This window comes from Pteropus medius, unplaced genomic scaffold (assembly GCF_902729225.1).
Source record: "Pteropus medius unplaced genomic scaffold, Ma_sr-lr_union100, whole genome shotgun sequence".
Classification (NCBI taxonomy): domain Eukaryota; kingdom Metazoa; phylum Chordata; class Mammalia; order Chiroptera; family Pteropodidae; genus Pteropus; species Pteropus medius.
The window spans coordinates 1,566,198-1,576,067 of NW_024346667.1; the positions used below are offsets into that span (position 1 = coordinate 1,566,198).

General features: G+C 39.1%; 1 protein-coding gene across 5 annotated transcripts in view; it reads right to left on the minus strand.

Moving 5' to 3' along the window:
* The window catches only part of CLGN (calmegin), a 35,884-nt gene extending 30,411 nt beyond the window's left edge, over window positions 1-5,473 (minus strand). For 2 of the 5 annotated variants that reach the window (XM_039875821.1, XM_039875817.1), the window contains exons 1-3: window positions 5,344-5,472; window positions 3,570-3,633; window positions 2,733-2,844 (exon numbers count right to left, since the gene is read on the minus strand). The gene's annotated coding sequence lies outside the window, so the exon portion shown is untranslated. Of the gene's footprint in view, window positions 1-2,732; window positions 2,845-3,569; window positions 3,634-5,195 lie in introns of all 5 variants that reach the window. The other 3 variants (XM_039875818.1, XM_039875819.1, XM_039875820.1) reach the window with 3 other exon arrangements.
* Between the last annotated feature and the right edge of the window lie 4,397 nt (window positions 5,474-9,870).

A 9,870-nucleotide genomic window follows, 5' to 3' on the forward strand; every position in this document is an offset into this window, starting at 1 on the left:
AGGCATTCCAAGGAGCCTGAATCTAATCCAACAAATGAAACTACTGAATGTTTGAGATTAGTGAAATGATCAGAACTGAAATCCTAAAAAATGAACTAAATTTGCACTGGATTTTAAAACCATAGCTACATACTAATGTTAAAATTGACTAAATGGCATTGTTTTCAAAATAGTATTTATATAAACATTATAATGACACATTTATTTATTTAGAATTTATACTATCTCTACATAGTTCCAAAATAGTAGCTTGGGTAACCCGCAAAACATAGAACAGGCATAAATACAAGCTCACTGAGGGCTGGGATTCTCTATCACTTCTGTATTCATAGTGTCCCAAAGAGCTAGTGCGTGATAAATAGGAACAAATATATGTTTATAGGATAAATGGATGAATGAATAAATGACAGAAAAAAAAGGTTACCGGAAGGAGGGAAATAGATGTTACTAAGCAACCAACTAGGAGGAATTTCTTATAGCAACATGGCACCAACAAATTTAGCAAAGGGGTTTCTAGGCAATTGGGGGTAAACCAGAAATAAAATGGAGTGTTCGCTATCGATAAGTCTACAAGCTCTATGGAGGAAAAAATCCTTTTCTAGAACTTAACTCCTAGATAAATTTGTGGACAGAATCCTTACATGATAGATGTCTTTACCTATGAATTTATGAGAAATAGTTACATCAATGCTTCTAAAATTGGTCCTCTAAAGTTTGTCAGAACATTGTTAAAACAACACAGTGAAAGCATTTCTACAGAAAAAAAAGGAGATCATAGTCTAGAAAGTTTGCAGTTTTATGATCTAATTTAATATGAGGAAATTCATCATATTTTTAAATTCTACTCTACATCTGTGAAAACCTCCAATTGTGAGTTATTTCAGAATTTTGCTATAGACAATGCTGCATTTGAACAACTCAACTAATAATCTGCTTTACTAGAAATGACAGTAAACAGAAAAAATAAAGTTTTGTTATCACATCACAAAAATAGAAGTGGACACATTTTCACCAATATTAGAGAGTATTCTTGGCATTATCTGGCTATGTAGCACATAGAAAATTCCTTCTGAAGAATCATAAGTGAGGTGGAGAGGAAAATAACAGTGACGTAATAGCCAGACAGCCTTCTTCCAAAGAAGCTGTAAGATCAATTTGAAATGCAGCTGTTGGCTCACAGAAGAAAACTAGCACGCTTCAGAACGAGCTGCATCAGCGATTTCTTCATTGCATGATGGCTAACGTTTCCAGAAACTCAGGGGAGGCTAGCCAGCAGATAATAGATAAAATTCATCATTCATTAATTCATTTAACAAATATTGATGACTGTCAATTATGCGGCAGGCATTATGTCAGACACTGAATTTTTAGTAATTAGCAAAACATACTTGACCCTTGATCTCAAACAGCTTGGAGTCTAGGATGGAAGCAGAGGTGTAACAAATAACCCAGGTATAACATGTAAACTATAATAGCTGACAGAGAGGCAAAGAAGTCGTTGAGAGCTGGTAATGGGGGAAGTGAATTTACACGGTAGGCGAAGCGTCAGAGAAAGCCACCTTGAGAAAGTGACATTTAAAGTGAGATGCAAAGTATAGAAACGACTGATTTCCTTAGGCCAAGGACAAAGGAAGCAGCGTGTGATGAGAGGAAGAGTGAAGGAAGGGTCACAGTGCTGTTTCGAGTACCTGTGATTCAAGCATATTAATTCCAATCTTTACGGAATTGGTATCCCATTACATACAAGAAAAGTCAAGCTCGGGGAGATAAGTAACTTAACCCAAGAACACAGACTGCTGTCAAATAGAAGAGGCAAGACTCAAAGTTAGGTCTTGCTTCAAGCTCGCCATTCCTTTCATTACGAGTCTAATGTTAGGTTTATTAATTTAATCTTGACTACATGGCATTAAAGTTCTAGGCTTATGAAATATAATACAAGGTTAAATATTTTATTATGTTCCATGCCTTGGACATACATTTCAGTTTCTGTTTTATATTGTAAGATCCATATTTTTCAAATGTATATTCAAATTATATTTTATGTACATATATTTAGTTAAATGGGCTTTAAAATCTTCCCAGCAAACATTTTTAAAGCAGCCTGAGGCTATATAAAAATATAAGAACTAACAACTTCATGGCAATACTTTATCTTTCTATGACACTTTAAAATTTTATAGTTTTCACACAAAGTTCAGGATATTTAAGAAGATACTTGTATTTCTTATTAACAGTCTCAAGGATAAACAGTAAGGCTTGCTATTTGAAGTATAATTATCATATGCTAACTAATATGTTTTTGGGTATCTCCTTTCCTTAACAAAAGCTTCTAGAAAGAACATCATTAACCGTAAATACTTCTAACTTCCTATACAAAGATGTCCTGACCCTAAGCCTTAGCTCATGTAGCAAAAGGGGCTTTGCAGATGGAATTAAGGGTGCAAATTAGCTGACCCTGAATTAGGGAGAGTAGCCTGGATTATCCAGGCAGGCCCACTACAACCACATGGGCCCTTAAAAGTGGAACAGGAAGTCAATGAGAGATGGGCAGAAGAGATCTGAAGAGCAAGAGGGACTCCCGCCACCATGAGGACCTTGCAGATGGAGTAAGGGGGCCACGAGCCAAGGGACGTGGGTGGCCGCTAGACACTGCAAACAGCTCTCAGCTGGTAGTCAACAAGGAACCAAGAACCTCAGTCTACAACCACAAGAAACTGAATTCTGCCACCAACCTGATGGAGCAAGGAAGTGGAGTCTCCCCAGAGCTTCTAGTAAGGAATGATGTCCTGCCGACACCTTGATGTTAGCTCACTGACTCCTGTGTCAGACTTTTGACCTATAGAACTGTGAGAAAATAAATTTGTTACTTTAAGCTGATAAGTATGTGATAATTTACTATGACGGCAATGAAAAACTAATACTTTTATTATTCCTTACTTTAGCTTCTCTGAAACTGGCCCTACCCACCAAATCTAAGTTGCTAAGTACAATAGCGTTTTCCAGTCCTACGGCCTGCTATACCGCCTGACCTTGCTGACCGCCGCCTCCTATGAAGCCCCTTCTCCCTTGGTTTCTATGGTACTATTATACCTGATTCTTCATCTTCTTCCCTTTTCTCTGCCTCCTTCATGGGTACTTTCTCTGCTCTTCAGTAAATACTGCTGTTCCTTAGGGTTCTGTCCCCAGCCTCTCTTCTTATCTTATACATACTCTTAGCTTCTATCTATAAAAGCTGACTAAGGACTCCCAAATCTCATTCACAGCTCAGAGGTCACTCACTCTTTAGTTTCTCATCACTATCCATCTTCAAGGATGTCCCGAAGCCTCCATTAAGTAGAACTTGAGTCTTTTCTCCCAAGCCTGCTTCTCCATCTCATTAATGCCTTTCTCCCATTAACTGTACCTCCAGTCAACCATTATCTTAAGACTACTCTTTCTCACAGAGTGCCTGTGTCATTGGTAACTAAATACATTTGGGTATTTCTAAATTGTCTCTTTCTATCCCCAAGCCACAGCCTTAATTTAGGAACCCATCTTTTCTGAATAGGATTAGTAAACTCCCACTTTACCTCTTCAGCTCCAGTCTTGCCAATCTCCAAATCTATCCTCCACCTTCTCTCTAGCATGAGTTTTCTAAAAAACACAAATCTTATTTTACTACCTGTTTATAAAAATGGTCAATAGTTCTCTGTAGTTCTCAGCATAAATTCTCCCCCTTTAAGACTCGTTTCTTTCACTCTCTTCGGTACTCACCTATCAAACACTTTTAGTCTTTTCTACAGACTATTTCTTATAACCAAGATGCCTTTCTGCTACTCAGTTTTAATAGCTGACTGGGAACTCACTCAACACTGGTATGCCTCAGAAACAGCGTTTGACGTTTTACCTGCCCTACCGTTTCAGGAGCTCGACTACAGAATGATATAGAGAAAATACACTGAACTTGACACCATGGCAACAAGCTTCTAGTTCTATTTTTAAAAAGCCAGGAGTTAAAATCGTTCTGGGCCTGTTTTATCATTTGTCAAGTGAAAGGGTTAAACTAGATGATCTAAAGATCTATTAAAGCTTTCTATTTAAGAGCACTAAAACTTATTAGGTACTGAAAATAAACAGTAAAGCTAATTTCCAGCACTGTTCAATTTCTACAGATTCATCAACATACATCGTTCACACAAGCAACTTTTTCAACTAAATAAAGAATACAGAATACTTTGTTCTAAGGATTCAGGGATGAGATCTAAATCTGACTGGACGATTGAACCAATTAGATGCGAAAGCAAAACTGTAAACTTGAGAAGGTCAAACTTACAGTCACCAAAAACAGGGTTACCCATAGTGACTAAACGACCTATAGTGATGTAAAAATTTTTAAAGCAACCAAAATTTTAAGATTAGATCACGGTTTTGATGACTTTTACGCATCAAAAAAGTTTCTATACTAACTCTCTTCCGAGATTTCTCCCCACAGCCATTCGAGTTACCTTCTCTCCCCGTTCTGAGCTTTGCTGCCCTTTGCTTTTAAATCCCGAACAAATGCCTCCTCCTTGCTGCTTGGGGAGATGTTATAAATAAAACCAGCTGAAGTGTCTGATTGATCATAAACAGGTTTCAGGCGATAATGAGTCTCTAGCAATTAGGGCTTCGCTGGATTTAACTCAACCCTCTCGCTCAGTCCCCAGCGGCGCACGCCGGGCTCCAGGCAGCACTCTAGGGAGTGGCCAGGAGTCACGGGTCACCATCGCTGGGAGGACTGGGTCCCTCCGCCTTTACAGAGACGGGGACTGAGTAAACTGCGGCTATTTGGGTTCTGTTTGCGTTTTTGTGAGAAGTTGCTGCCGAGATGAGCAGCGTCGCGACGCACTCCCAGCCCCCTCTGCACCCCTCGGGAGCGCGCCTGGGGCTCGAGCGTGGAACGGGGCTGAAATGGCAACCGCTGGAATAACGGCCTCGGCTCCCCCACGGGCCCCGTAAGCCCCCCGGGACAGCCCGGGCTGCGGAGGGCTCCTGGCCTCCCCGCGCCCGCCGGAGCCCAGCGCAGCAGGTGGACACGGCAGTTCCCGAGGACCCAACGGACCCGAGGTGGCATCGACTCCCGCCACCGGGGCTGGCCTTCCCGCCCCCGAACCGGGACTGCTCGCCCAAGAAGTCTCCTGTCGCATCCCCGTCCCCGAACTCAACATCCGCCCTCTCACCTGCGCCCAACCTGTTCCTCCTGGCGAGTCGCCGAAGAAAGGGGTGCGGCCCAGCAACCCCCGCCTTGGGGGAAGGGGCAACGACCCCGATTCCTCACCCCAGGCCGGGCGGAAAGAGCAGCGAGAAAGTGGCCTACTGTTCACGCACCTGTCTTGGGGGCCCGTTTTCCGCAGTGGCAGCTCAGATGTCCGAGTCGCTGCCACTTGGTCCCGGCGTCGCCCCAGACCAATCCCGCCCGCGGCCGCCCGGCAGCTACTGCTAACCGCGCATGCGCGTGCGGCCGCGGGCGGGAGGAGGCTGCGGCCGGGGGCGCGAGCCGCGCGCACCTGCTCGGAGGGGTCAACGGCCGTGGAGGGAAGGGCGCCACCGTAGCCGCCACCGCCTCGGCCCGCCGTGAGCGAGGACCCGGCTCCGGGGTTGCGCGGGAGGACTTCCTCGTTTTAGTCCCACGATCTCCCTCCCGCCGGGCGCCTGCCGGCTCTGCAAGCAGTGGGGTCTGCCTCCTATTGCACGTTTAATTGAGTCCTGAACTCTATGTAAATCACGTTTCTGAACAGCGTCCAGTTGGTGCCCCAGGCTTTTCCTAGAGTTCTGCCAGTGTTGAGAGGTCTTTGCGGTCAGCAGGGAGGTTTTCTGTTTCACATGGGTGTTTCACATGGGATATAGATATATTAACTGCTAACCTGATAAACACATTATATATGTTTCTTTCCAAAATACTATTAATAAGAATTGCTAACATCTATTGTGCTTCCTGTACTCTTAAGGGTTTTGCATTCATTGTTTCATTTAACCTTCACAACAAACCAGGTGAAGAAACTAAAGATAATTACTTGCCAGAGCCTTTGACTAGTAAGTGTGGAAATGCTAGGTTCCAAATCCAGGCCTCTTTCAGAACTTGTAGTTTTAACCAACACAATAAAAAATGCAGCATAAATGTACTGCTGAATCACAAGCTTTTGCCTTGTAGATATTGAATCATGCAGCGTTTGCTACTTATATTTTATAGCAAATCTTGACTTGGAATTTGGTACATCACGATTCGATTTTATTGGAATAAAATATTTGACTTGCGATACGTATGTTAAAGAGTCTCCGATTAAAAAGATTGATGGTGATCCATGCACGACATGAAATTATGGGCTAGTGATCAAGATCACTGAACATTTTTCATTCTGCATCAGTAATAAGGCCACCATGTCTAGACTTTTGACGCTGTCACCAGCTGGAATATGTTTTTTTGTTTAAAAAAAGTTCTTTGAGGTACTTTGTAATAATATTATCCCTTTAATTTCTTTTTTCAATCTTTTCAACTTTTATTATTCCACATAATTCTGTGCCTGATTACAAATACACTGACTTGCTGGAAAGGATTTCTGAAGGATCCATTCAAAGTTTGCAATGAAGAAGCTGAAAACTGAAAATTCTTGCCTGTTGCTGACCTTAGTGCAAATGGTTCCAGTGTTTCCCCATTAAATTAGAACCATCTTTAGGACTGAGGCATGTACATTTTATCTATGATTGCCAGATTTAGCAAATTAAAAAACAGGCCACCCAATGAGATTCTAATCTCATATAAAATAATTTTTAGTATATTTTTCATATGTGTATCACTCATTTTATCTGCGTTTTAAGAAAGAAAACGAACCAGCAAAACAATCCATCGGCTCTTATAAACCTCTTCATAGTTCATTGCCTTCGACTGGCTATTAAGACCAACACAGGATCTAAAAATGTATGCCAAGGTAATTAAGGAAAAAATCATATGATGATGGTTTCCATGGGAAAATGCTTTCAAGTCTACTAGTTTGTTCATTGTTTTCTCCTTTTCTATATAATTATATATTTTCATTATTACAATTTCAGAAAGATGCCTTTAGAAAGCTCAGTCATCTGAGGTTCCAAGGTAGTACTTTGTTATAGTATATCAGTTATGGTTATTAGCTTCATATTTTCTGAAATAAAACTAATAAATCTGTAACATCTAAAATTGAAATATTAATTCATAAGGATGTAATAAGGATGTAATTATTTTCAAGACAATTTCTTGACAATATTCTTCCCTTACTCTCTCCTTTTGACATCACCTTATCCTATTAAATAGAAGAGATAACTTTATATTGGCAAAAGATATTCTTAAGATGTCTGAGACAATGTCAGTTTTAATATTGTCGTGGTGTTAAGATCATTGAAAGTGGAATTCCATCACTGGGATACCTGCTGTATTGTTGGGTTTTCATAACAGTCAACAAACTGTTGTAGGTAAGAACAAATATTTTTAAACATTCATTGTATTTGATTTTTATAATTTAAGGTATAAATACATAGAGAAAAGATTTAGGGTAACAACATAAAAACACAATAATCTTTTAATAATATATGAATGAAAATTAGAGACCTAAATATGAAATGAGGACTGGAGAAATTATAAGATTATATGGGTACTACATTTTATATGAAATTAGTTTTGAGTTTTTTGTTAGTCAAAGGGAAAGAACAAAAACACGATGAGCCAAAGAATCATGACAATTCTTTGGCAAAGGATATCTTTCCCTGACTCCAAATTCTAGGAGAAAATTATAACATGGATCTTTACATAAAAGAGATGAATAAAACTTTAAATAACAGTTCAGAAGAAAATGCAAACATTCCATATTTCGTTCTTTAATAAAAATGAAGGGCATAAACTTACATAGTTCAGTTAAAGCATTTTGATGGGAAGCATCCTTCTACTCCCTCTCCCCTTCACCTCCAACTAGACTTGTCAGATTTAGCAACAACAAAACAAATGGGTTATATATAGCCCCCAAATCATTATTGAACTGTAATTAAAAGTAAATTGGGTGTCCTTTATTTTATGAAAACCTTATCTCCAACACATCAAAATACTCTGCCCTCTGCCCACTGCATACGGTAACAAGAAAATGACTTTTCATGTAGGATGAAGCATGAGTAAAAACACACTATTCTCTTGCTTATTAGCTAATGGAATTGTATTACATTTTATTTGAGTTTTCAGAAATCATTAATACTAAAATATTTTAGTTTTGAAAAGAAATTTTGTTATTTATTATAGATGTAGAATATGAAAATGATAAAGAACATTTAGATTGAAAGAATAGGCAAAATTTTTAAATTCTAGGAACTAAGAAAATTTATCACTAAGACAAAGTTTTGTTTTATTATTTTCGAGCTACAAGCTAGATGAATAGATATAAGCAAAAAATTTTTCTCCTTAAAAAACTATATCTTACACTAAAAAAAAAGTTTCATGAGAAGTGTAATCTATAATTTAACTGGCTAAGGAACAAATTTTACATGGAGGTTTTATAAAAAGACTTAAAGGGATGAATATCAAGGAAAACACAGCTGTGCTGGTCATGGTTAAAGGAAAGAGGATGATATTAATCTGTCCAGGGTCATGTATGTAACTCTTATTTTAAATCTTAATAAAATTAAAAAAAATTTTAAATTGAAATGAAATATCCAAACTCTTGGTTCAAGGTGGTAGATGGCTAGACTTTACTGAAATGACAGTAAATGAATAATAATAATTAATAATAATAATAATGTGTTAACTCTAAACAATGTAAAGAATTGTGGGGGGGGGCTCTCAGGCTAGGAGACATTTCATCAAATTTGTCAGCGGTATAAATCTAATGGAAGAAAGGGGACTGACAGTGGAGATGAGGAGCCTGTGACGCAGACACATGGGACAGGGGGCTATAACAAAGATGGCAGGTTTGATGGAGGATGGGAGCTACACCGGGGATAACCCTGGAAAATGAAATAAGAGTCTGCGTTAGGGGCACCCACAACCCACACCTGAGCAGCCAGGCCTGTACGGCCCAGACGATGCTCGCATACACAGTCATCTCTAAGGAAAGCCGAAGGAGCCATCTGGACCTAACTAGAGCACGCCAGTGCCCAGAACAAAGCTCTTTCTATTCTGGCATGTTGGTGCCCCTTCTCTCAAACCACTACGGGAAACAAACACAAAACACAAAACAATCGCAACCTAACCACTCGTATACTCTAAAACATAGTTTACAAACCAAGAAAATGCTGCCAGGTACCAAAACCTCCCAGGAAGCCTCCCTCATTCCTTACATTTTTATAAAGAAATATGAGGATAAGTGAAGTGTAGGGGACAGGGAAGAGGAAGAGAATTTACCCAAACTGCTACCACTCAAAACTGACCAATATTATATTTTGAATAAGCTCATTAAGATTCAACAGACAACCATGAATCGCTAAATATTTAGAAAGCATGTAACATGACAGAGAAAGATAAAAATAAAGAAGCAGACACTTAAGAAAATGAAAGGACAAGCTATAGCTGAGACTTGTGGTCAGACTATATACAGGAATATTTCAATTCAAAATTTAAAAGGCAAACAACCCAATTTTTTAAATGGGAAAATATTTAAATAGACATTTCACAAATAGCTATATTTCATAAAAATATTTTTCATTAGAATACTTACATCCACATGTATATCTGTATATAATAAGAAGTATATGAAAAGGTGTTCAACATCATTGGTCATTAAAGAAATGCAAATTAAAATCCTAAGGCAATATCAGGATCTGCCTTTTCTAGAATTTCATACGAACAGAATCATGCACTATGTAGTCTTTTTCATCTGGCTTTTTTCATTTAGTACAATGTGT